Source organism: Scyliorhinus torazame, chromosome 15, assembly GCF_047496885.1.
Source record: "Scyliorhinus torazame isolate Kashiwa2021f chromosome 15, sScyTor2.1, whole genome shotgun sequence".
In the NCBI taxonomy this organism is placed as follows: domain Eukaryota; kingdom Metazoa; phylum Chordata; class Chondrichthyes; order Carcharhiniformes; family Scyliorhinidae; genus Scyliorhinus; species Scyliorhinus torazame.
The window spans coordinates 50,863,263-50,890,570 of NC_092721.1; the positions used below are offsets into that span (position 1 = coordinate 50,863,263).

The 27,308-nt window shown below is 49.2% G+C and overlaps 1 protein-coding gene and 1 pseudogene across 2 annotated transcripts in view; one reads left to right on the plus strand and one right to left on the minus strand.

Moving 5' to 3' along the window:
• On the minus strand, positions 1–25,812 carry LOC140391696 (ATPase family AAA domain-containing protein 5-like; annotated as a pseudogene).
• gpr180 (G protein-coupled receptor 180) overlaps positions 1–27,308 on the plus strand; it is a 291,090-nt gene that overhangs the window by 39,839 nt on the left and 223,943 nt on the right. The gene's annotated exons all lie outside the window — the stretch shown is intronic.

Genomic DNA, 27,308 nt, shown 5'->3' on the forward strand with positions numbered 1-27,308 from the left:
TCACGTAGACCAAAACTCCGGGGGCAATGTTGTGTTCTTCTTCTGGTGAGTTACCCCAAGCTGCCGATACGTGTAGGGAAGCAGAACTGACAACATTTGTAAGGTTCTGACAATAATAACTCGGCCTGTTGGGCTGATGTCCCTAAGGACAGAGAACCCTTTGCCACAATCCCGCCCATCCTGCTTTTCGGATGCCGTTATCAACAAAGGAGTAGCCGCCCGTAACCGGATCAGGTCTGGGTTGTACAATGGTTCCTCTGCTGCTGGGCTCAATTCCTCTATTTCTTTCAAGATCTCTACACAATCATGCTCTTCTCCTCTCCCCTCTTTCTCTTCGGGAAGTGGGTGCATAGCTGATGGATTGACTGGGCTGGCCCAGACAATATAGAGGTTAGGGGTTTCCAGAATGTGTTTAGACAGCTCCAGGTGTGCACTATCCAAATAATGCAGAAACCTGCACTTTAGTTTGCCTTGTTCTTTCTGTTTCTCTGTTCTGCAGTAAGTGTGGAGAGCTGGCAGATGTTCCACAGCACTTGCTTGTCTGTTACCCAGACTTTCAAATGCCTTGCAAGAGAATACAGTTTTCAGCACCTATTCTTTTAGATGCAGTGTTTGTGTGATGATGGGAAAACTGTGTGAACACAACATTACTGTTTTGGCAATTTGGAATCTGAAGGGCGAGTTCCTCCATTGGGCCCTTCTCCGGTTCCTCGCGCTTGGTAACAGATGGTTCCATGATTAACTGAATCTGCGACCGACACTTCTTGCAGCTCAAGGCTTCCATAGTTGCTATCATCTCTCCAAAGCTGTGTGAAGAACACCAATCTCCCGACTCAGCCCTTCCCCCATTCAACACGCCATTCTTAATCTCTGCGGCAGCCCTGTGATAACCATTCTGTCCACAAGAACCCCGTCTCTCAACCACACCTCTGTGGAAGCAGTAGTCCAAGAATGAGATACTGTCCGTGAGCTCGATTAGTGATCCGAATCTCAAAGATGCCGACTCACAACTTTTATCCTGCTAGCGTCTTTGGCTTCTTTTTAGTAACTTTGGAGGAATCAGTTTTGTTCCTCAAGGGGCCATTTCTACTCACTCTGCCAGCTTGGCTTTCTGCTACTTTTCCAATAACACAAGATGGGGTAGGAATTTCATTCGGTAAAGTCACAAAGGTATCGCTCTCATTCAGCTCTGTGTCAAACAAGTGACTGTCATTAAACAAGACGGCTTTTCTGTGACGCTTCAGTCTGCGCAAGGTTTTTACAAGGCTGGCATTGACAGATGCATTGCTGCCCTGAGGCAGTGTTGCAGTTGTACGTGCAACAGTGCAGACAGGAAGCTCCGCATCCTCTGCAGTCAGATTTTCAGGCCCCTTTGGGCCAGGAACAACTTGGACTGGCAGAGGCAGAAGAATTTCCAATTTGTGGAATGTGAAGTCCAGCTATCTCCTCTGGAACTCCAGGAGATTCTTCACTTGACTTCTCCAGTGAAACGACTGCTGCTTGAACATGGAAAAGAGATCACTTGAAGAGCCAGTATGTGTTTTAGGCCAAGCAGGTTCTCTGTGCATCCTATGTTGCATTTGGGAACATCCTGTGTCTTCACAATGGAGCTGTTCTTTGACAAATTCTCCAAGGTGCCTTCAGCAGCAACAGTGTTTCCGACTAATTCTTCTTGAGCTGGGCTTGGAATCATGCTTATTTCTTCAGCAGGGAGGGGCATATCCATATGGTAGCCGCTTCCACTTCTTGCCCAGAACTACAAATGCAGGGTATTCTGTTGTATGTCATACTTATTAAGAGCAAGGAGTGCTGCGGGGTCCTTTTGTATTGGTTCTTAAATTTTCAGCTGGGCACAACGGCTGGAGTTAGCTGGCAATGTTTGCCGAGGATGGCACTTTGAAGCAGATTTCTTTGAACATTAAATTAAAGTTGGGATCAGTGGTGGTTGAATATAACTGGCCACTTCGCAGTTGCCATGAAAGCCTTAATTGTTTTTAGAAATCCAGCATCATCATAAAATATTACAGCTACTTCCTCAAACAGGATGAGTGACGTGGCACTCTTTCTGCTGGATTCTTCGGGACCTGCATCTTTGCTCTCTGACACGGAGGGGGCCCCGAGTTACTTCTGAGTTAATTCTGCTCCTATGTCTTATGGTCTTGTAGGAGAAAGGGGATGAGAAAAATGATTGAATGGCGGAGCAGACTAATTCTGCTCCTATGTCTTATGGTCTTATGGACTTCTGTAACTTGGAGGCTGCTCTTCTGGGCCTTATAATTTTTCAGTGGTTTGTCATTCATCTCCTTATCTTCAAGTCTTTCTGTTTCTTCACTATTGTTAGATTTTGACAGACCTTTGAAGAAATTGGTTAAAGGATATGGGTGTTAGGTTCTTTGAGCGCCTTGCTTTTGGAGACTGAGGTGCCTTCCTAGGTGACGAGATTACTTTTTTGGGAGCGTTTGCTTTCCTTGGGGATTTGGCCGTTTGAGAAGGCAGGCACTTGTTGCTGTTGAAGAAAACAGGCTGGAGGTTATTCACTCCCTCCTCCAGTCTCATCAACTTGGTGAGACTGAGTGGCTTCTTTTAGTTGAGAGAGGATCTGTCTCCCACTTCGCTATGAGGCAATCTTCTCTGGGTGTGTTGGGGTGTATTGCCACGGTGAGTGTATTTAGCAGCTGTTACTTTGTTACCATCCATATCAGTTGTTTCTTCCTGTTTAACATTAACACATTATTTTTTAAAGGAGCAAACCGGACCAGATGGAGTTCATCATCAGTGTCACTTCTGTCACTGTAGGACTCGGGTTCTCTTGGGCCGGTCTTTTTCAATTGCCTTGTTCGCTGTACCTTCTGTAACAAATTCAAGTCAGGGTACAGGCAAGATGGGTGAGATCCCAGAGGCCAGGCATTTTCAAAGTTGGGGTCGCGACCCACGGGCAGGTGTCGGGCGGGTCGGGGAGCCGTCCACCACGGCGCTCCCGATTTGCGCAAATTCGCATGCAACAGCCGCAGCAGCTGGCTTTTAACAATACCGGCTGCAAGCGGTCTTCAAAATGACGGCCACGACCATTTTTTAAAAATGCAGGCGCACTGCTTAACTTATTGGACACAGCCACATCAAAATTCAGAATAAACGGATGCAGAAATCCTTCACAGAAAAGTATGATTTTGATGTTTTACACTTTTTTTGTGGAACCGTTTACTTCAAAGAATTGATGTCGTCAGCAAATTGCTGCAAAAGCTTGATACAAATTTATTGAATGCTCCACAATTAGCCTCAGCTAAATTTTTTGTCATGGGAGTTCAAAATAACAATGCCTCGGTGAAAGCAAAGACTCTAACATTAACACATAATATGGGTTCCTCCTGATCTATCTGAGAAGCATTAAAAAAGCAGTAAGTTATTTTTCGATTAAACTTGAGACAGTGAAATCAATTTAAAAGGGAAAGAGATCATTGTTGAAACCGGCAGTGTTGTTTGTGACACAATAATGGTGCAATTGCAGAGGAGAGAAAACTTGATAGTTATTTTTGAGTGTTTTTTTAACAGAATGTGGGTATGGGTGAAAATCTGTGGGTGAAAATGCTAAAAAAGTATGGGTGAAAATGCTAAAAGCCTTCTACAGTAAGAAATTGAGTGAATTCTACCAGGAGGACACCTATCTTTTTGAAGATGAAGTGAAACATTTCATTCATTTTATTGAAAATGATGAGGTATGTGCTTCGAGATCACCAATTGATTTGTATAGACATGTATGTGCTGGCTTTGTAGACTACCTTTCCGAATGTAGAAACCATTCTGAAAATATTTTTCACCACACCTGTCCCAAATGGGCAACACGTCAGCACAGCGGTTAGCACAGTTGCTTCACAGCTCCAGGGTCCCAGGTTCAATTCCCGGCTTGGGTCACTGTCTGCGGAGTCTGCACGTTCTCCCCGTGTCTGCGAGGGTTTTCTCCCGGGTGCTCCGGTTTCCTCCCACAGTCCAAAGATGTGCAGGTTAGGTGGATTGGCCATGCTAAATTGCCCTTTGTGTCCAAAAACAAGATGGGGTGGGGTTGCTGGGTTACAGGGATAGGGTGGTGGTGTGGATTGGGTAGGGTGCCCTTTCCAAAGGCCGGTGTAGACTTGATGGGCCGAATGGCCTTCTTCTGCACTGTAAATTCTATGAAATGCTGCGGGTAAACATCCTTTTGCTGTATTTAAATGAGTTAAAAAGTATTCGTGTTGCAGCGTAGTAGGGACGGGGGGGCTGGCACTACCGAGCCTAAGTGAGTACTACTGGGCCGCCAATGTTTCAATGGTGTGTAAGTGGATGGGAGAAGGGGAGAGAGCGGCGTGGAAGAGAATGGAGAGGGGGTCCTGCAAGGGGACTAGCCTGCAAGCAATGGTGACGGCGCCGTTGCCGTTCTCACCAAAGAAATACACCACAAGCCCGGTGGTGGTGGCTACATTGAGAATTTGGGGGCAGTGGAGACGGCATAGGGGAGGGACGGGAGCTTCGGTGCGGTCCCTGATAAGAAACAATCATAGGTTCGTTCCGGGGAGAATGGATGGGGGATTTGGAGCATGGCAAAGAGCTGGGGTAGTACAATTAAGAGATCTATTTGTAGATGGGACGTTTGCGAGTTTGGGAGCGCTGACGGAGAAATATGGGTTGCCCCAAGGGAATGCATTTCGGTATATGCAATTGAGGGCTTTTGTGAGGCAACAGGTGAGGGAATTCCCGCAGCTCCCGACGCAGGAAGTGCAGGATAGAGTGATCTCAGAGACATGGGTGGGGGGCGGTAAGGTAGCGGACATATACAGGGAGATGAGGGGCGAGGGGGAGATCATGGTAGATGAGCTGAAAGGGAAATGGGAAGAAGAACTGGGGGAGGAGATTGATGCCCTACGTAGGGTAAACTCATCGTGCTCGTGTGCCAGGCTAAGCCTGATACAATTTAAGGTGCTACACAGGGCGCATATGACTGGAGCACGGCTTAGTAAATTTTTGGGGTTAGAGGATAGGTGTGCGAGATGCTCGAGAGGCCCAGCGAATCACACCCACATGTTCTGGTCATGCCCGGTACTACAGGGGTTCTGGGTGGGGGTGGCAAAGGTGCTTTCGAAGCTGGTGGGGGTCCGGGTCGAACCAAGCTGGGGGTTGGCTATATTTGGGGTTGCAGAAGAGCCGGGAGTGCAGGAGGCGAGAGAGGCTGACGTCTAGGCCTTTGCGTCCCTTGTAGCCCGGCGCAGGATATTGTTAATGTGGAAGGAAGCTAAGCCCCCGGGGGTGGAGACCTGGATAAACGATATGGCAGGGTTCATAAAGTCAGAACGGATTAAGTTCGTGTTAAGGGGTTCGGCTCAGGGGTTCACCAGGCGGTGGCAACCGCTCGTCGACTACCTCACAGAAAGATAGAGGGAATGGAAAAGAAGTAGATAACAGCAGCAACCCGGGGGGGGGGGGGGGGGGGGGGGGGGGAGGAATCGGACGGACTCTCAGGGATGTTATTGTACATGTATAATGTATAGGTATTTGGTAAATGTAATTGTATATTGAACTGTTGGACTGTAATTTTGGAGAGTATTTATTTTGGACAAGGCAGTTGCCATTTAGTTTTGTTTTTCTTTTGTTTTTGTTTATATATATATTATTTATTTATTTGTTTAAAACTGGCCACGGCTATCTATATTGCTTTATTGTTGTGTAAAAGAAACACTTCGTATTGTTATGTTTGGCCAAAAAACTCGAATAAAATATATTTTTTAAAAAAAAGTATTCGTGAAGTACAATGAATGAGGAACATTTGGCAAGTTCAGAAATATTGACAATTGGTACTAACCTATGAGTCTATGAATTGAATGTGCTTCTTTACAAGGTATTACTTACAACGATGTAGAACAAAGAGAAGTACTGCACAGGAACAGGCCTTTCGGCCCTCCAAGCCTGTGCAGTCCATACTGCCGTCTAACGTAAAACCTTTGACACTTCTGGTGCTCGTATCCCTCTATTCCCATCCTATTCATGGAATTGTCAAGGCGCCCCTTAAATGTCACTACCGTACGTGCTTTCAGCACCTCTGGCAGCATGTTCCAGGCACGCATGTTCCAGGCTCGCACTATCTTCTGTGTAAAAAAAAAAAGTCCCTCGCACATCTCCTCTAAACTTTCCCGCTCGCACCTTAAACCTATGTCCTCTAATAATTGACTCTTCCACCCTGGGAAAAAGGGTCTGACATCAACTCTGTCCATGCCCCTCATAATTTTGTGATTCATGATTTTATAAAGAAGAGTAAGGGCATGAAGAAAAAGAGCCTTAATCATGTTTCTCTTCCATATTCTCTTAATGTTTAAATTTTCAAAATGGACAATTGCTGGGTTGATAAAATGACAGAAAGCTGGTCACATGTTGATAGTCCTGGAAGATTCTAAGCTGTTACAATGGACCAAATATTAACTCATCATCCTCCTGGAATGTAACTTGTATAAACATCCAGCCAAGCCAACACAAAGGAGTCTAAGGCCGAACTATTTGTGACCTGTCATCTCAACGTGGTGCTAATGACTTTAAATGTAGCTGCTCAGAACAAGCTGCTCAAAACACAATGGATTTTATCAAGGGTGCCTCGTTAACTAAATATGTGCATCCAAAAGCACCTTTCACATGACCAAGAGCAGTTTGAATTTCTTTTACCTTACAGCTTTTGAATTCCATCCTCAGAATCTGTTTTAATTACCAAAGAGAAGCAGAACTCCACAGAAGACTGCCTCTGACCACCATCTCTCTCCAAACCTGGTCTCTAGAAAGAAGAATCCTGCTTTTTTTTTTCCTCACAAAGTGGATTAATTTCCAGAACACAAGAATACTTTGCTAAATCATCAGCTGCCTCAACCAAGTTCCGAGGACAAGCACTTCCAATTCTGTCAGACAAAGCCATGTGAAATCCAACTTGGACTTTACTCTGTGAATTTGTTTACCTTTTTAAAAATTTCTTCAGAGGCAGTTAAATTAATTTTTGAACTAAATGAGAATCAGAAATATAGTGAATTGTATCTTGTTGATTTGCTCCTACACAGACCTGTTCCAATTGAACCCTAACTGTGATGGATGACTCTTGGTAGGTAATGTTTTTACAAGCAGTAAGGGTTGTAGACAACACTTTTTTTAACAAACAATTTTATTGAGGTATTTTTTGGCATTGCAAACAGTTACAGATTACAGAAATATGCAAACATCAACGGAAAACCAACACTTCAACCAAACCATAATACATATACCCGCTCCTCTCCCATAGACACTACCCACCTATTTATCCCTCCTACTCTAATCTCCCCTCCCCCCACCTGCTGACGTTCACTCTCCCGCGAAGAAGTCGATGAATGGTTGCCACCTTCGGGCGAACCCTCAAGGCGAACTTGATTTTTTTCCATACCCAGAAAACTTGACATATCCAAAAGCCATAGTTCGGTCCTCGGGGGTTTTGAGTCCCTCCATGCCAGCAGTATTCGCCGCCGGGCTATCGGAAGCAAAGGCCTGAACATCGGCCTCTTTCTCCCCCTGGACTCCCGGGTCTTCTGAAACCTCAAAAATTGCCACCTCTGGACTCATCACCACCCTTGTTTTCAGCACCCGGGACATGACCCCCGCAAATCCCTCCCAACACCCCCTAAGCTTAGGGCATGCCCAAAACATGTGAACATGGTTCGCATCTAGCGCACTTGTCCTCTACCCCAAAGAATTTGCTCATCTGAGCCACCGTCATGTGGGCCCGGTGACCGACCTTAAACTGAATCAGGCTGAGCCAGGCACATGTTGCGGTTGAGTTTACCCTACTCAGGGCTTCCGCCCATACCCCGTCCTCCATCTCCCCGCCGAGCTCCTCCTCCCATTTGAGTTTCAGTTCCTCCGTCTGGGACTCTACCCCCTTCACGAGCACCGTGTAAATATCCAAGACTCTACCCTCTCCTCCTTCTCCTCTAGAGACTATTCTGTCCTGGATCACTATTGGCGGGAGGCGTGGGAAGGATGGAACCTGTCTGCGTACAAAGTCCCGCACCTGTAAGTACCTAAAGTCATTTCCCCTTTCCAGAACATGTCGCTCACCCCCGCCCGCCACCATGTTCGAAACCCTCCATCCATGTTCCCGAGGGCGAATCGATGTTTATCACAAATTGGAGCCCAGACCGACGCACCCACCTCCCCTGCATACTTTCGTCACTGGCCCCAAATCCGCAGGGCCGCCCCCACTAATGGGCTGGTGGAGTACCTGGCCGGCGCAAGCGGAAGGGGAGCCGTGACCAGCGCTGTCAAACTGGTGCCCCTGCACGAAGCCGCCTCCACCGCTCCCAGATAGACCCCGTACCCACCATCCACTTCCTTATGGCTATGTTGGTGCCCAGTAGTAGTTGATCAGATTCGGCAATGACAGTCCCCCCTCGTGCGGCTCCTTTCAAGCATCGCCTTCCTCACCCGCGGGGATTTTCCTGCCCAGACAAAGCTCATGATTTTGCCGGTCCTTTTGAAGAAGGACCGTGGGATAAAAATCGGGAGGCACTGGAAGATGAACAGGAATCTAGTGAGGATTGCACTGGAAGATGAACAGGAATCTAGTGAGGATTGTCATCTTTACCATCTGCACCCTCCCCGCAAGTGACAGCGGGAGTGCATCCCATCTCCGAAACTCCCTCTTCATTTGTTCCACCACTCTAGTCAAATTTAAGTTATGTAACCTGCCCCAGTCTCGTGCCACCTGTATCTCCAAGTACCGGAAACTTACCCCAACCATCCTAAATGGCAGCTCCTTCAGCCTATTCTCCTGGCCCCTTGCCTGCACTACAAACATCTCACTCTTGGCCATATTTAATTTGTGCCCTGAAAACTGGCCAAACTTCCTCAATGTTTCCAGTATATTTTCTTTTCTATCCCAGTCAGTGGGTCCGACACGTGCAGGAGCAGGTCGTCAGCATAGAGAGAGACCCTGTGCTCCACCCCCCCCCCCCCCCCCCCCCCCCCCAGTCATTCCCTTTCACCCCTTTGCAGCTCTCAGCGCAATCGCCAACGGTTCTATGGCCAGCGCGAACAGCAACGGGGAGAGTGGGCATCCCTGTCTGGTCCCGCGATGTAGTCTGAAGTAATCTGACATTATCCTGTTCGTCCTTACGCAAGCTTTTGGGCCTGGTACAATAGTCTGACCCAATTAACTAATCCCTCCCTGAACCCAAACCATCCTAGTACCTCCCACAAATCCCAGTCCACCCGGTCGAAGGCCGTCTCAGCGTCCATTGTCACCACTACCCCCACCTCCTTGCCTGTCGGGGGCATCATAATCACATTAAGCAATCTTTTCAAGTTGGCTGTCAACTGCCTGCCTTTCACAAACCCTGTTTGGTCGTCCCCAAACACCTCCGGTACACAGTCCTCAATTCTGATCGCCTGGAGCTTGGCGTCCACATTAATCAGGGGGATTGGCCTGTATGACCTACAGGATTCCAGGTCCTTGTCCCGCTTTAATATCAGCGAGATGGTGCTTGCGACATCGTCGGAGGCAGGGTCCCTCTGTCCCTCGCCTCATTAAAAACCCTAGTCAGGACCGGTCCCACTATCTCCGAGAACTTTTTGGAAAACTCTACTGGGTATCCATCCGGTCCCGGGGCTTTCCCAGACTGCATGGCCTTTAGGCCCCCCAGTACCACCTCCCCCACTAATCGGGGCCCCCAGCCCGTTCACTAGTCCCCCGCCTACTTTTGGGAAGGTTAGTCCGTCCAGGAACCGTTTCATCTCCTATGGGGGTTGTGAAGTGGTAAAGCTTACTATAAAAGTCCCGAAATACCTTATTCAGTCCTGACAGGTCCTCCACTCTGCTCCCCTTCCCGACCACCACTCTACTTATTTCCCTGGCCGCCTCCCTCTTCCTGAGTTGCTGCGCTAGCAATCTGCTGGCCTTCTCCCCATGCCCATACACCACTCCCCTTGCCTTCCTAAGTTGTTCCACGGCCCTACTCGTGGATAGCACCCCCAGTTCCGCCTGCAGTCTCCATCTTTCCCTGAGTATGTCCTCCCCTGGGGACCCGCATGCTCCTCGTCTATCCGGTGAATCTCCTTAACCAATCTATCCATTTCTGCTCTGTCCGCCCTATCCCTGTGAGCCCAAATTGAGATCAGCTCCCCCCTCACTACTGCCTTCAGCACCTCCCACAGGGTCGCTGCTGAAACCTCCCCCGTATCGTTCACCTGCAAGTAATTTTGCATTCACTTCCGAAGTCTCTCCCATATCCCCTCCTCCGACAACAATCCTACGTCTAACCTCCATTGCTGGCGTTGGTAATTCGCCCCACCGACCTGCAGGTCGACCCAATGTGGGGCATGGTCTGAAATAGTGACTGCCGAGTATTCCGTATTCTTTCCCTCCCCAACACAGTCCCTGCTCAAAATAAAGAAATCAATCCTAGAGTATACTTTTTGAACATGCGAGTAGAACGAGTAGCCCCTTCCCGTCGGCTGTCTGGCTCTCCGTGGGTCCACTGACCCCATTTGCTCCATGAACCCTTTCAGATCCCTTGCCATTGCTGGGAGCCTACCCGTTCTGGGACATGACCTGTCTAGCCCTGGGTCGAGGACCGTATTAAAGTATTCCCCCCCCACCCCATCATCAACTTGCGTGAGTCTAGGTCTGGGATCTTCCCCAGCACTCTTTTAATAAAGTCAGCGTCGTCCCAGTTCGGAGCATAGATGTTCACCAGCACCATTCTCCTCCCCTCCAGCTTGCCCCTTACCATACGGAATCTGCCCCAGCTGTCTGCGATTACGCCCTCTGCCTCAAATTTAACCTTCTTATTGATCATAATTGCTACCCCCCTGGACTTGGAGACCAAGCCCGAGTGGAAGACCTGGCTGATCCAGCCCTTCCTCAACCTAGTCTGCTCAGACACTTTCAAATGTGTCTCCTGCAACATAATTATGTCCGCCTTTGGAGCCCGCAAGTGCACGAACACGCGTGCCCTTTTGACTGGCCCATTTAGTCCTCTGACATTCCAGGTGATCAGCCTGGTTGGGGGGCACACCCCCCACGCCGGTCAGCCATAACCTTTCTTGGGCCCGCCCCGGCCCATGCGTCGCGCCGCTCTTGATCGCCTCTTGGCCGCCTCCACCCCCGACCTCCTCTCCATTACCTACTTCAGACCTCTCCCACATCAGCAGAATAACTCTTTCCCCACCCCCCCCACCACCCCTACCATTTCCTGGCTGTACTCACACCCCCTACCTGACTCCCTTGACTAGCCAATCTGCTAGCCCGGTGACTCATCCCTCCGGCTCCCACTTGTCTCACTCCCATTGTTTCCCCGACCTCATCTCCCCACTCATCAACACACCATCCCCCACTCCGACCCACTGGAGCAGTCACACTAAAATGGGAAAGATCAAACCAGATGGAAACATCAGACAGCACCGTGAGACTGCTTCAGGTAGAATACAGTTCCAGCTGTGTACACAGATAAATGTTAACCCACGTCCCTTTCTGAGCATTAATAAAATAGCAAAACAGTAACACAGTACCTGTATATTACCCACCCGAAACAAACATAAAAACCATAGACCTAAAAAAAAACCAACCAACTTCTTTAATCCCCATTGCTTACCGGCCACCTTTATGTTACAATGAAGGCTCCAGCACACCCAGAGAACACGACAAAAGGTACCAACAAATGCAGAAAAAAGAGAAAAGAAAAAAAAGAGCATACGAGAGGGGGATCCCCCCCGCACCCCCCGTAGGCAAAAGCTGCCCAAAAATACAACACATGGCACGTTTTAAAGCAGTAAACAGTCGACCGTCAGTCCAGGTACAGTAGGCATCCCCCCAAACGATAACTCTCGGACCCTAGCTTGCGTCCGTGGGTCCTTTTTTTCGGGACCAGCCCCTGATCCCTCGCGAAGTCCATCACTTCTTTGGGCTCGGAGAAGTAGTGATGTTGGCCCTGATGTGTGACCCAAAGACAAGCCGGGAAGAGCAGACCAAACTTCACTTGCTTTTTAAATAACACCTCCTTAACTTGTTTTAAAGGCTGCTCGACGCCTGGCCACCTCCTGGCTTAGGTCTTGATAAATGCGAAGAACACTGTTATTCCACGTGCTGCTCTTAGCGCTCTTTGCCCACTGCAACACCCGCTCCTTCGCCACAAACCTGTGGAACTTGATCACCATCGGACGGGAGGGGGACGCATCTGCCTCGCCTGTACTCTTGTGTGCCCCCTCCAGCTCCGGCAGTCGCGGAAAGGCATCAGCCCCCATCAGCTGCATCAACAGGTCAGCCACAAACGCTGTGGCATCTGCTCCCTCAGCCCCCTCCGGGAGGCCGATGATCCTCAGATTTTGTCTGCGGTCTCTATTTTCCTCAACTCTGTCCAGCAGTCTTCTCTGTCTCTCCTTCAACCCATCGACTTCTAGCGCAGCAATCGTCTGTGCGTCCACCTGCTCCTCCACCGCCTCCCCCCAGCTCCTTAACTTTTTCATCCTGGGCATCCAATCTCTGGTTCAATTGATCCACTGCCTTCTGAAGTGGGTCCAAGTTATCCCGCTTCAACGATTCAAAACTGCTTTTTATCACCTACAGCATGTTTTCCAGCGCATGCTGGACCGCCAAGTCCGTAGGTCCGCCATCTTTTCTCCCGGGTCAGCTTCCCCTGCACCTTGCCTTTGTCTTTCCTCTCTCGTTTTCACTGCTTTCTGCTCTCCCGCGGTTCCATGCAGCTCTGCCCGTTCCTCAGCACCTCCGTGGCTGTCTTTCCAGCGCTCCGCAGTCCAGCAAAACCGGGGAACCAGGTCTTCCAATCCCGCCGGAGTGAGAGCCACCGAATGTGCGGCTCACTCACTCATCGCCGCCACCGGAAGTCCTCGGTTGTAGACAACACTTAATTCAAATTTATCGAACAAAAGCCTTGACCATTCAAAATGCTTCTATGAAGAGTGTAATTGTAGTAGCTCCAGGTGTCCATTAACGGATAACAGCAACAGAGTTTATTGAGAGGTATAAATTATTCACAGAAAGTATAAAGGAATACTACAATACCAGCCAGCGATTCCAACTCTTCTCGACTTGATTTGTTTTGCAGGTATTAAAGGCTCCCAGCCTGCTCGAATTGTGCACGCTTTTCCCTGATAGTTTGGGCATTACATGCCCTCCAAGGTTTGCCAGGGCCTTGGTCAGAGAGGTCACGTGCCCCCGATGTTCACCTCAACATCCTCTCCCCTCAGGTACACTAGTACTTCCCTCGGGTGCTGAAGATCTTGGCCTCATTCGCTCAGTCTACCTGGGAGCCTCCAAAGTACTGCTGGTTGAGGTTCTCCCTCGGGAGTTGTCTTGCTTGGACCAGTCTCTCCAAATTCCTCTTGTAGGTACTGGTAGCTCCTTGGCCTCCACTCCTCCTTGCCCAGTAACCACCGGGTCTGGAATCATGATTGCCTATTTGACCACTTCAAGCCCCTGATCCGTACTAACCATAGGTAGATTGGATGTTGAAGAGGCTACCGCCTCTAGTGAAGGTTGCCTTCCTCTTAATTGATCCAAATGCTTCCGCAGGATTGTATCTCATCTGATACTGGGCCTGTCTTGGCTACAACAAACCCTGAGACCCAACTAGGACCATTTCCAAGTTCCTTGTGAAAACCGGGACATTTATTTCAAATACTCTTTGCCCTCCATGTGGCATGATTCCTTTTTTGTAAAATTTGACTGGACTCCACCCCGCCAAAGCTTGGAAGATCAGGCTCAGTCAGTTACCCATCAGCAGCTCTGCCGGGATGAATTCCGTCGCGGAATGAAGGGTAATTCTATAGAACAACAAAAACTATGAAATCTTGCTATCCAAGGAAGCATGCGACTGTTTCCTCATTCTGGCTTTCAAGGTCTGCATATCGCGTTCCGCCAACCTGTTTGACGATGGGTGGTGCGGTGCCTATATGCCTGATCCCATTGAAATACATAAAACACTGGAATTCCATACTAGTAAATGCAGTACCACTGTCTGAAACGAGGACCTTGGATATACCATGGACACATAAATACTGGCGCAACTGCTCGACGGTCGCGAAAGGTGTAGTGGACTTCACCTGGTTTTTTTTATCCATCGATTTTGAGTGGGCATTTATCAACAAAAGGAATATGGTCCCCATGAAAGGCCCCACAAAGTCGGCATGTTACCTCACCCAAGGCCTACCGAGCCTTTCCCAGGGGTGCAGAGGAGCAGCAGCGGGTACCGGGTCATTCCCAGCGGTGAAAAGGGGCGGCAGTAGGAAAGTTCCACTGTTCTTGGCAGTGGTCGCAATGCCCGACAATGCTAGTAATGTTGGCATTGATGCCAGGCCACCACACGAAACTCCATGCCAACATCTTCATTTTTGATGTGCACATGTAGGCATAACAGCCGTTTACCAGGACCCGGGACGATGGCACGCAATCCCCACAGGAGCATACCGTCCTCACAGCTGAACTCTTGTCTCTTGGTCAAATAAGGCTTTAACGTTTCTGAAACAGGACCTGGAAAACCACTGTTCAAAATCATATGCTTGATTTTTGACAGGGTAGTGTGCACAACTGGATTTGTCTTGCGGACATCGGTAACGTCTCCAGGAAGTTTATAGTCATCGCGACTTCACCGTACATCAGTGGGGACATGGAGCTTACGGGTAACGGAGATTGCTCAAGACATCGGCGTGACATATCTGGGCCCCAGGCCGATGCTCCAAGTTATATTCATAGGCTGACAGTAGCAATGCCCAGCGTTATATTCAGGCATAGGTCTCCGTGAAGAATCCTAACAAGGGTTTGTGATCCATCATGATTTGCCGCCCATAAACATATTGGTCGAATTTCTTAATGTTGAATACTACCTCCAATGTCTCCTTTTCAATTTGAGAGTACCCTTTCGCTGTCTCGGAGAGGGTTCAGGATACATAAACGATGGGCCTGTCTGTTCCATTGGGCAATCGATGAGAAAGAACGGCTCTAATCCCATATGGAAATGTGTCGCAGGTGATGACTAGTTCTTTTCGAGGGTCAAAATGGATCAGTAAACTAGTGGACTGAAGACGCTGCTTCAATTGATTGAAGGTGGTCTACTGGGGTGCTTTCCAAACCATTTCTGGTATTTCTTTAACAAAGCGTGCAATGGCGTTATCTGGGTGGCGAGATTCGGAAGGAATCTACCGTAATAGTTAATCATCCCTAGAAGGACTTCAACTCTGTATGTTTTTCGGGGTGGGCACTTCTCTGATTGCTTTTATCTTCTCCTTCAATGGGTGCAATCCTTTTCGTTCGACTCCATAGGTAACCTCGTTGGCCTGGAACGTACAATTATTTTTCTCTTTTCAAACGCACGCCAGCATTTGAGAATCTTTTGAGCATGTATTCAAAGTTGCCTATGTGTTCCTTTTCTGTGGAACCAGTAATCAGGACATCATCTAAATAAGCGGCAAATTTGGGCAGTCCCTGCAACAAATGTTTCATGGTGATTGCAAAATTGCGCACGCTTGTGAAACCCCGAATGATAACCGAGTATACTTGTACAAGCCTTTGTGCAGGTTGATGGTTACGTATTCTCAGGATGCCTCATCCAACTCCAATTGCAAGTAAGCACGGTTTATGTCCAGCTTGGTGAACGTCAAACCCCCAGTGGGTTTAGTGTACAGGTGCTCAATCTTGAGTATGGATACTGATTTGACCCATTCTGCGAACTGTACCTGTCTAATGATGGCTAGGTCTTTAAGGTGCTGGCTGAAGCTCTGCTTCCAATTTTTCTAAACTGGAATAAGTGACTGGTCTGGCCCTATCAACTTTTTTTTAAAAAAATGTTTCCATTTAAGGGGCAATTTAACATAGCCAGTCCACCTACCCTGCACACTTTTGGGTTGTGGGGGCGAGACCCACACAGACACTGGGAGAATGTGTGAACTCCACACGGACAGTAACCCGGGGGCCCCTCTATAATCTTGGCTTGGCCCCTGGGTCTGCATATATTTTAGCTTGGAACCTTGTTATCTTCCCCCGTTCTTGCTGGAAGACCTCAAAATATTTTCGGATAACTTCGTTTAGGTCCCCTTTGCCTAGTTTAGATATTTCCACCCAATTCAATTTTACGTTTTGGAGCCAGTCGTGTCTCATTAAGCTGTTCACTTACAACTACATGTGGGAGCCAGGCCAACTGCCACCCATTTGCTATTGGAGCCTCCATGGTCCCCTTGATTTTTAGCACCTCTCCTGTATAAGTGACTGATGCATGATCAATAACCCCAGAAAAGAGATTGGAGACAATTGAAGGCTTTAATACGCTAGATGTTTCCCCCAGCAGCGCAGGTACAGAAGAAAGCTACTGGGGCGGCACGGGCTCTTGTACCCTGCCTTGCAGGGCGGAGCTAACATACAAGCTTAACCAATGGGAAAAAGTACATTCTCCACCAATGGTTTTCCGGCAATACCTGGTACCATAATCCTCCTAACACAGACTACCACATTCACCTCCTGTTAAAAAAGAGTCCGGCGGGGGTGGTGGCTTCGTATTACAACGTGGTAAAAGTGGTAGAAGTTACAGTTATGAAGGTACCGTAATGAAGTTACAGTTATGAAGGTAGAGTGTTTTGCCTCATTACTGTTGTAAATAGTTAAGATGTAATGTACATTTCAAAATGAAGCAATTAGTCAATCGGGGGCCCTGGTCGTCCTCTGCGATCGTCGTAGCTTTGGTGGTGATGCCGGTGGAGGTTCGGGCGTCTGTGACTCCGGTAGCATGGTTTTGGCTTGTGTGGCTGCTGCTTCACCCCTAGACGGGGCTGGTGGAAGGGCCGACTTACCTGGGAAGGGGGCGGCTGTGGGGTGCGCAGGTGGGCAGGGCCTAGACTGGGTCGGTGGAAGAACCGATCCACCTGGGAAGGGGGCAGCTGTGGGGTGCGCCGGTGGGAGGAAGGGTGGGACTGGTGGCGGGGGGGGGGTGTGGGGATCCAGCGGGCGCCAGGTCCCGTAGGGAGACCGTATCCTGTCAGCCGTTGGGGTACGCCACGTAGGCGTACTGAGGGTGAGCGTGGAGGAGATGGACCCTCTCGACCAATGGGTCTGATTTGTGCGCCCACACATGTTTTCGGAGCAGGACGGGTCCGGGAACTGCCAGACAGGTCGGGAGAGAGGTCCCAGAGGAGGACTTCCTGGGGAAGACAAGGCGACGTTCATGAGGTGTTTATGACAGAGCAGTGACCGGGTGGAGTGGAGGGCATCTGGGAGGACTTCCTGCCAGCGGGAGACTGGGAAATTCCTGGACCGCAGGGCCAGTAGGATGGTCTTCCAGACCGTTCCGTTCTCCTTCTCTACCTGTCCGTTTCCCCGGGGTTTGTAACTGGTCGTACTGCTCGAGGCAATGCCCTTGCTGAGCAGGGATTGACTCAGTCCATCGCTCATAAAGGAGGACCCCCTATCGCTGTGTATGTAGGCGGGGAAACCGAATAGCGTAAAGATACTATGGAGGACTTTTATGACGGTGGTTGCGGTCATGTCAGGGCAGGGGATGGCGAATGGGAACCGGGAGTACTTGTCAATCACGTTCAGGAAATACGTGTTGCAGTCGGTGGAGGGGAGAGGGCCTTTGAAGTCCATACTGAGGTGTTCAAAGGGACGGGAAGCCTTTATCAGGTGCGCTTTCTCTGGCCTGTAGAAGTGCAGCTTGCACTCCGCGCAGATTTGCCAATTCCTGGTGGCTGTCCTGACCTCCTCGATGGAGTAGGGCAGGTTGCGGGTCTTGATGAAATGGAAAAATCGAGTGACCCCCGGGTGGCATAGGTCCTTGTGGCGGGCTTGGAGGCGGTCCACTTGTGCTTTGGCACATGTGCCACGGGATAGGGCATCAGGAGGCTCGTCCCTGGATGATACAAGATCTCATAGTTGTAGGTGGCGAGTTCGATCCTCCACCGTAAGATCTTGTCATTTTTTTATCTTCTATCTATCAAGGGTGCGTGAGAAGAAGGCCACTGGTCTCCCCGCTTGGTTGAGGGTGGCCGCCAGAGCTACGTCGGACGCGTCGCTCTCGACCTGGAAGGGGAGGGACTCGACAATGGCACGCATCGTGGCCTTTGCAATGTCTGCTTTGATGCGGCTGAAGGCCTGTCTATCGACAGGGGGAAAACTGTGGACTGGATCAGTGGACGGGCCTTGTCCACATAGTTGGGGACCCACTGGGCATAGTAGGAAAAAAAACCTAGGCAGCGCTTCAGGGCCTTGGAGCAGTGCGGGAGGGCGAACTCCATAAGGGGGCGCATGCATTCAGGGTCGGGGCCTATAACTCCATTGTGCACTACGTAGCCGAGGCTGGCTAGGCGGTCGGCGCTGAACACTCATTTACCCTGGTTATACGTGAGGTTAAGGATTTTTGCGGTCTGGAGGAATTTTCAGAGGTTGGTGTCGTGGTCCTGCTGGTCGTGGCCGCAGATGGTGACATTATCGAGGTACGGGAATGTGGCCCGTAAACTGTACTGGTCAATCATTCGGTCCATCTCTCGTTGGAAGACCGAGACCCCATTAGTGACACCGAAGGGAACCCTTAAGAAGTGGTAGAGCCGCCCATCTGCTTTGAAGGCAGTGTATTTGCGGTCACTAGTGCGGATGGAGAGCTGGTAGTAGACGGACGTAAGATCCAACGTGGAAAAGACCTTGTATTACAAAGAACAAAGAAATGTACAGCACAGGAACAGGCACTTCGGCCCTCCAAGCCCGTGCCGACCATGCTGCCCGACTAAACTACAATCTTCTACACTTCCTGGGTCCGTATCCTTCTATTCCCATCCTATTCATGTATTTGTCAAGATGCCCCTTAAATGTCACTATCGTCCCTGCTTCCACCACCTCCTCCGGTAGCGAGTTCCAGGCACCCACTATCCTCTGCGTAAAAAACTTGCCTCGTACATCTACTCTAAACCTTGCCCCTCTCACCTTAAACCTATGCCCCCTAGTAATTGACCCCTCTACCCTGGGGAAAAGCCTCTGACTATCCACTCTGTCTATGCCCCTTATAATTTTGTATACCTCTATCAGGTCTCCCCTCAACCTCCTTCGTTCCAGTGAGAACAAACCGAGTTTATTCAACCGCTCCTCATAGCTAATGCCCTCCATACCAGGCAACATTCTGGTAAATCTCTTCTGCACCCTCTCTAAAGCCTCCACATCCTTCTGGTAGTGTGGCGACCAGAAATGAACACTATACTCCAAGTGTGGCCTAACTAAGGATCTATACAGCTGCAACATGACTTGCCAATTCTTATACTCAATGCCCCGGCCAATGAAGGCAAGCATGCCGTATGCCTTCTTGACTACCTTCTCCACCTGTGTTGCCCCTTTCAGTGACCTGTGGACCTGTACTCCTAGATCTCTTTGACTTTCAATACTCTTGAGGGTTCTACCATTCACCGTATATTCCCTACCTGCATTAGACCTTCCAAAATGCATTACCTCACATTTGTCCGGATTAAACTCCATCTGCCATCTCTCCGCCCAAGTCTCCAAACAATCTAAATCCTGCTGTATCCTCCGACAGTCCTCATCGCTATCCGCAATTCCACCAACCTTTGTGTCGTCTGCAAACTTACTAATCAGACCAGCTACATTTTCCTCCAAATCATTTATATATACTACAAAGAGCAAAGGCCCCAGCACTGATCCCTGTGGAACACCACTGGTCACAGCCCTCCAATTAGAAAAGCATCCTTCCATTGCTACTCTCTGCCTTCTATGGCCTAGCCAGTTCTGTATCCACCTTGCCAGCTCACCCCTGATCCCGTGTGACTTCACCTTTTGTACTAGTCTACCATGAGGGACCTTGTCAAAGGCCTTACTGAAGTCCATATAGACAACATCCACTGCCCTACCTGCATCAATCATCTTCGTGACCTCCTCGAAAAACTCTATCAAGTTAGTGAGACACGACCTCCCCTTCACAAAACCATGCTGCCTCTCACTAATACGTCCATTTGCTTCCAAATGGGAGTAGATCCTGTCTCGAAGAATTCTCTCCAGTAATTTCCCTACCACTGAAGTAAGGCTCACCGGCCTGTAGTTCCCGGGATTATCCTTGCTACCCTACTTAAACAGAGGAACAACATTGGCTATTCTCCAGTCCTCCGGGACATCCCCCGAAGACAGCGAGGATCCAAAGATTTCTGTCAAGGCCTCAGCAATTTCCTCTCCAGCCTCCTTCAGTATTCTGGGGTAGATCCCATCAGGCCCTGGGGACTTATCTACCTTAATATTTTTTAAGACACCCAACACCTCTTCTTTTTGGATCTCAATGTGACCCAGGCTATCTACACACCCTTCTCCAGACTCAACATCTACCAATTCCTTCGCTTTGGTGAATACTGATGCAAAGTGTTCATTTAGTACCTCGCCCATTTCCTCTGGCTCCACACATAGATTCCCTTGCCTATCCTTCAGTGGGCCAACCCTTTCACTGGCTACCCTTTTGCTTTTTATGTACGTGTAAAAAGCCTTGGGATTTTCCTTAACCCTATTTGCCAATGACTTTTCGTGACCCCTTCTAGCCCTCCTGACTCCTTGCTTAAGTTCCTTCCTACTTTCCTTATATTCCATGCAGGCTTTGTCTGTTCCCAGCCTTTTAGCCCTGATAAATGCCTCCTTTTTCTTTTTGACGAGGCCTACAATATCTCTCGTCATCCAAGGTTCCCGAAAATTGCCGTATTTATCCTTCTTCCTCACCGGAACGTGCCGGTCCTGAATCCCTTTCAACTGCCACTTGAAAGCCTCCCACATGTCAGATGTTGATTTGCCCTCAAACATCCGCCCCCAATCTATGTTCTTCAGTTCCCGCCTAATATTGTTATAATTAGCCTTCCCCCAATTTAGCACATTCATCCTAGGACCACTCTTATCCTTGTCCACCAGTACTTTAAAACTTACTGAATTGTGGTCACTGTTACCGAAATGCTCCCCTACTGAAACATTTACCACCTGGCCGGGCTCATTCCCCAATACCAGGTGCAGTACCGCCCCTTCCCTAGTTGGACTGTCTACATATTGTTTCAAGAAGCCCTCCTGGATGCTCCTTACAAACTCCGCCCTGTCTAAGCCCCTGGCACTAAGTGAGTCCCAGTCAATATTGGGGAAGTTGAAGTCTCCCATCACCACAACCCTGTTGTTTTTACTCTTTTCCAAAATCTGTCTACCTATTTGCTCCTCTATCTCCCGCTGGCTGTTGGGAGGCCTGTAGTAAACCCTCAACATTGTGACTGCACCCTTCTTATTCCTGATCTCTACCCATAAAGCCTCACTGCCCTCTGAGGTGTCCTCTCGCAGTACAGCTGTGATATTCTCCCGAACCAGTAGCGCAACTCCGCCTCCCCTTTTACATCCCCCTCTATCCCGCCTGAAACATCTAAATCCTGGAACGTTTAGCTGCCAATCCTGCCCTTCCCTCAACCAGGTCTCTGTAATGGCAACAATATCATAGTTCCAAGTACTAATCCAAGCTCTAAGTTCATCTGCCTTACCCGTAATACTTCTTGCATTAAAACATACGCACTTCAGGCCACCAGACCCGCTGTGTTCAGCAACTTCTCCCTCTCTGCTCTGCCTCAGAGCCACACTGTCCCTATTCCCTAGTTCTCCCTCAATGCTCTCACCTTCTGACCTATTGCTCCCGTGCCCACCCCCCTGCCATACTAGTTTAAACCCTCCCGTGTGACATTAGCAAACTTCGCGGCCAGGATATTTATGCCTCTCCGGTTTAGATGCAACCCGTCCTTATACAGGTCACACCTGCCCCGGAAGAGCTCCCAGTGGTCCAGATAATGGAAACCCTCCCTCCTACACCAGCTGTTTAGCCACGTGTTTAGCTGCTCTATCTTCCTATTTCTAGCCTCACTGGCACGTGGCACAGGGAGTAATCCCGAGATTACAACCCTCGAGGTCCTGTCTTTTAACTTTCTGCCTAGCTCCCTGAACTCCTGCTGCAGGACCACATGCCCCTTCCTGCCTATGTCGTTAGTACCAATATGTACAACGACCTCTGCCTGTTTGCCCTCCCCCTTCAGGAAGCCCTCTACCCGTTCGGAGACATCCTGGACCCTGGCACCAGGGAGGCAACATACCATCCTGGAGTCTCTTTCACGTCCACAGAAGCGCCTATCTGTGCCCCTGACTATAGAGTCCCCTATTACTATTACTCTTCTGCGCTTTGACCCTCCCTTCTGAACATCAGAGCCAGCCGTGGTGCCACTGCTCTGGCTGCTGCTGTTTTCCCCTGATAGGCTATCCCCCCTGACAGTATCCAAAGGATACTGTCCCCCTGTTCGAGAGGGGGACAACCACAGGGGATTCCTGCACTGACTGCCTGCCCTTTCTGGTGGTCACCCATTTCTCTGCCTGCACCTTGGGTGTGACCACATCTACATAACTGTGATCTATGACGCTTTCCGCCACCTGCATGCTCCTAAGTGCATCCAATTGCCGCTCCAACCGAACCATGCGGTCTGTGAGGAGCTCCAGTTGGGTGCACTTTCTGCAGATGAAGCCATCCAGGACGCTGGAAGCCTCCCAGACCTGCCACATCTCGCAGTCAGAGCACAGCACCCCTCTAACTGACATTGCGTCAATTAATTAAAATTAAAATTTAAATTTTAAAAAAAAATTTTGAATATTTTTTTAAAAAAATTTCAAAGTTACTGTTGACTATCTGTTTCCTAGCACTAGATTTCTAATAGAGATGCGAAAGCTAAATAATGTACTCTCCGATCTCTGGCTTAGATATCCCTCTAAATTATAATTAAGTAATTATGTTTAATTAGTTACCAATGCTCAGTTTTTTTAATTTAGTGTAGAATCCCAACCAGCCACTCAGGCCACAGCTTTTCTGTGATTTCACTTCAGTTTCCCCCCCGACACACACTTTGAAAAAGGTACAAAAGTAAAAATGCGTAAAAATCACTTACTTACCTTCTTCGTGTTAATAATAAAATATGGTACTTACCTCACACCAATGGGTTTTATTATTAGGTTAGAGGAGGAGGGCGGGTGGGAGACACTACACGTGTAGTGTCTCTGGTTTCCTCTCCACCAGAATTTATTGGTGAGGGTCTTCCCAGAGGTCCGCGGGTCGAACTTCCTGTTCCCGCCTTAAATACTAAAATATTTTTTAAAACATTTAAATAAAAAAACATGCCCATATTGCGTGATCCTGTTGACCAGGTCGGATATGCGGGGGAGAGGGTACGCGTCCAGCTGCGTAAACCTGTTGATGGTCTGACTGTAGTCGATGACCATCCTATGCTTCTCCCTGGTCTTTACAACCACTACTTGAGCTCTCCAGGGGCTGTTGCTAGCTGTTGCTAGCTTCAATGCCACCTTCCCTCAGTAACCGTTAGACCTCTGACCTAATAAAGATCCGGTCCTGGGCACTGTACCGTGTGTTCCTGGTGGCGACTGGTTTGCAATCCGGGGTGAGGTTCGCAAACAGGGAAGGCGGATCTACCTTGAGGGTCGCGAGGCTGCAGACAGTGAGGGGGGTGTATAGGGCCGCCGAATTTGAAAGTTAGACTTTGGAGGTTGCCCTGAAAGTCCAACCCTAGAAGTGTGGCCGTGCAGAGGTGGGGAAGGACGTAGAGTCGGTAGGTTTTGAACTCCCTTCCCTGGACCGTGAGGTTAGCTACACAAAACCACTTGATCTCTACTGAGTGAGATCCGGAGGCCAGGGAGATTTTTTGATTAACGGGGTGGACGGGGAGAGAACAGCGCCTTACCATGTCTGGGTGTATGAAGCTCTCCGTGCTCCCAGAGTCGATTAGGCAGGACATTTCATGCCCATTGATGAGCATCGTCGTCGTAGCAGTCTAAAGAGTGTTCAGGGCCGAGACTGGTCCAGGGTCACTGAGGCTACTTTTGGCAGCAGTTGAATGTTTTCTTCCGGCGGTGTGTGGTCAGCCGAACTGGGGTCCTGGGAGTCCAACCAAGATGGCGGCGCCCATTGGTCGCACATGACTGGGGGTGCACAAAATGGCGGCACCCATCCATCGCACGTGGCGTCCGTGGGACAAAATGGCGGCACCCGGAGGCCGCACGTGGCCCTGGAGGAGGAAGATGGCGGCGCCCGCTGGCCGCACGGGGGCCATGGAGAGGGTTGTGGTGGCGGTCCATATTTGCCTCTGGAGACTGCAGCGACCGCCCAGGCCTGGCATACCACCACAAAGTGGCCCTTTCTACCGCATCCCTTGCAGGTGGATGCACGGGCCGGACAGGGCTGTCGGGGGTACTTGGCTTGCCCGCAAAAATAGCAGCGGGGCCCCCCGGGGTTGCCAGGCCGTCTCGCAGTGCAAGCTTTTGGGGGGATGGAAGATACCTCGGGGTCGGCTGCGGGGGGGGTTTCCCACGCTGTCCAGGGGGCTGCCGCGCGGTCCGGGATGTAAGCGCGGGCGTTTTGGGAGGCCACATCCAGGGAGCCGGCAAGGGCCCGTGCCTCCTTGAGGCCTGGTGTTTCTTTCTCCAGCAATCGCTGGTGGATTTGGGAGGACAGCATACCTGCAACGAAAGTGTCCTGTATCAAAGGTTCTGTGTGGCCGCTCGCCGAAACTTGCGGGCAGCTGCAATTTCTCCCCAACACCAGGAGCGCACGGTAGAATTCTTCCAGTGATTCCCCAGGGATTTGTCGCCTCGTCGCTAGTAGATGTCGGGCGTAGACCTGGTTTACAGGGCAAATATAATGTCCTTTCAGCAGCTCCATTGCTGCATCGAAATCGCCCGCGTGCTTGATGAGGGTGTAGATTTCTGTGCTCGCCCTCGAGTGCAGAACTTGTAGTTTCTGTACTCCCGTGGGTGTGTTTTAGGCCGTTCCAAGATATCTGTTGAAGCACGCCAGCCAGTGCTTGAAGGTTGCCGCTAAGTTTGCCGCGTGGGGGCTGAGTTGCAGACACTCCGGCTTGATTCGGAGCTCCATTCTTTAAATCTAGCATATTAAATTGATGCACAATCAATAACCCCAGAAACGAGATTGAAGAAAGCTGTCTGGGGCGGCACGGGCTCTTATACCCCGCCCTGCAGGGCGGAGCTACCATACAAGCTTAACCAATGGGAAAAAGTACATTCTCCACCAATAGTATTCCGGCATTACCAGGTACCGTAATCCTCCTAACACAGACTACCACAGTGGCTAACTGGGCCGCAGTATTCTTCAACCTCAACAGCTGGATCCCATCTTGCAAGTAATGATAAACTTGTTCCCCATAACTGTCACTGAAGCCCCATTGTCTACTTCCCATCTTTAAAGGATGTCTGTTGACAAGTAGTACTACAGTTATTGGAACAACTGCCCACGTCAGTGTGGTTCAAAGTTAATATGTTCAGCTCAGTTGACTGCTATTCCTCCATATTGTGAATAGCTGCAATTTTGTTTTCCCTTCCTGGGCTGGGCAGACTCTACTTGTCTCTGCATCTATGCCTGAAGCGACCTCTTTCACCGCACCAGAAACACTCGGCCTCTCGGAATGTGCACCTGTCTTGAGTCGTGGCTTCCTCCGCAACAAAAACATTTGTTGAAACTTCATCCGATCAAGACAGCGGCTCCTTCCCCAGTTCCCTCTGTGGATGAATCTTCCCCTATCTACACCGTAAGTTTTGTTCCTAGTGCTGCTACCTGTGGTCCCTTGCTCCAACTCGTGGACCTCACCCCCAGGTACTTTTTGCCATTCCACTACCTCCATGGATAAAGATATTTCCATTTTCCTGTTTGGTTCCGCCAGCAACTTCTTCTGAATAGCTGAGTTATTCACACCACACACAAGCCTGTTGCGTAACATGTTATTCAGGGATGTCCCAAATTCACAATATTCTTACCGTCAATTACTGAAGCCAGCCATAAAAACCACAATGGATTCACCTAGGGCCCTCCCCTTGAATTGAACTTTACCCGCTGAAGGATGATAGAGGGTTTCAGGTGATAATAACCTCTAACTAATTCCACGAGATCATTAAATAATTTAGAATCAGGAGTCTCCGGGTAGGTCCAGCTTCATATTACATGTAGGTCTGGGCGCCATTGGCTGTGAGCAAAATAATGTTTTGCCTTTCGTCCACTTGTATGCCATTTGCTCTGAAAAAAATGACGCATACGCTCCACATATTGCACCCAATCTTTCTCATCTGCATTGAGTGGCTCAAGCTTACCAACAAGCAGCATGATGATGTTCCTTCTGCCAGGCACTGGAAATAACTAGGAATCAGGCCCGGATTGCGTGCTCGACCCCGTAACCTGGTCCTTCTACCTAGACGTCGTCAGTGTAATAGCAGGAACTCCAGGCTATTAGCGGATAACAGCAACAGATAGTTTATTTACAGCAAGTATGAAGGGACATTACAATACCAGCAAGTGACTCCCAACTGTTCTCCTCGCTTTGCCTCCTTGGTTGGGGAGGTCATGTGACCCCCCAATGCACAGAGTAACAGTTTTCATTTCCTTATAGATCGTAAAAAGTGTATACAAAATACACTGTGAAAAAATAAGTCCATTCCCAGACTCCTGCATTACCAGTTTTCTGTAACAATTTAGCTGTGCCACCTCTGAGCTGTTGTGATGTGATCGGCTGATTCTTCCATCTCGTTTGTTCCATGTTTGCTCGCCTCACGTTGCAACATTTCCCATCCTGCATTCTGACAAGAGGTAAGCTTGTATTTCAACAAGGCATTTATCATCGAGCATGTTTATACAAGTGAAGCACTGATCAATTTGTGTATTTTCTTGGCCTCAGCCTTCAGGGTCTTGGAGTGCTGAAAATGAACCAGATAACAGGGTCCCACTCACTGTAAATCCGCCACTGATTGGAACAGTTTAGGAGATGGGGAAGAGGAGCGTTTTGGTGGGGATGTAGTCACATAATTGAGGAAAGAGCAGTGAGGTTTGGAGGTAGGTAATATTAATTGAGTTGAAGTACTTGAGGACCAAGAAGTACTAGAAGTAAGGAGTACTATTTTGATGGATGTCTGTATTGCGAGGCAGTAGCAGTAGGTGATCGGGTGGTGTGCAGTTGGGTTTTTCAGCAATCTGTTACGCCCAGTACAGCATGTTGTATTATGAACTTTCAGTAAATACTCTTTTAAAAATTGGACACAACTTTTACGTTCTGAATTAATTAATAATTACCACTCTGTGCAGAGTAACTCACTTCCTAACTTGCCAAAGCCTGTCCACGGAATACTCTCCACTTGGTTAGATGAGTGCAGCTCCCAACAGCACTCAAAAAGCTTGACACCATCTCGGACAAAGCAGCCTGCTTGATTGGCACCCCATCCACCACCT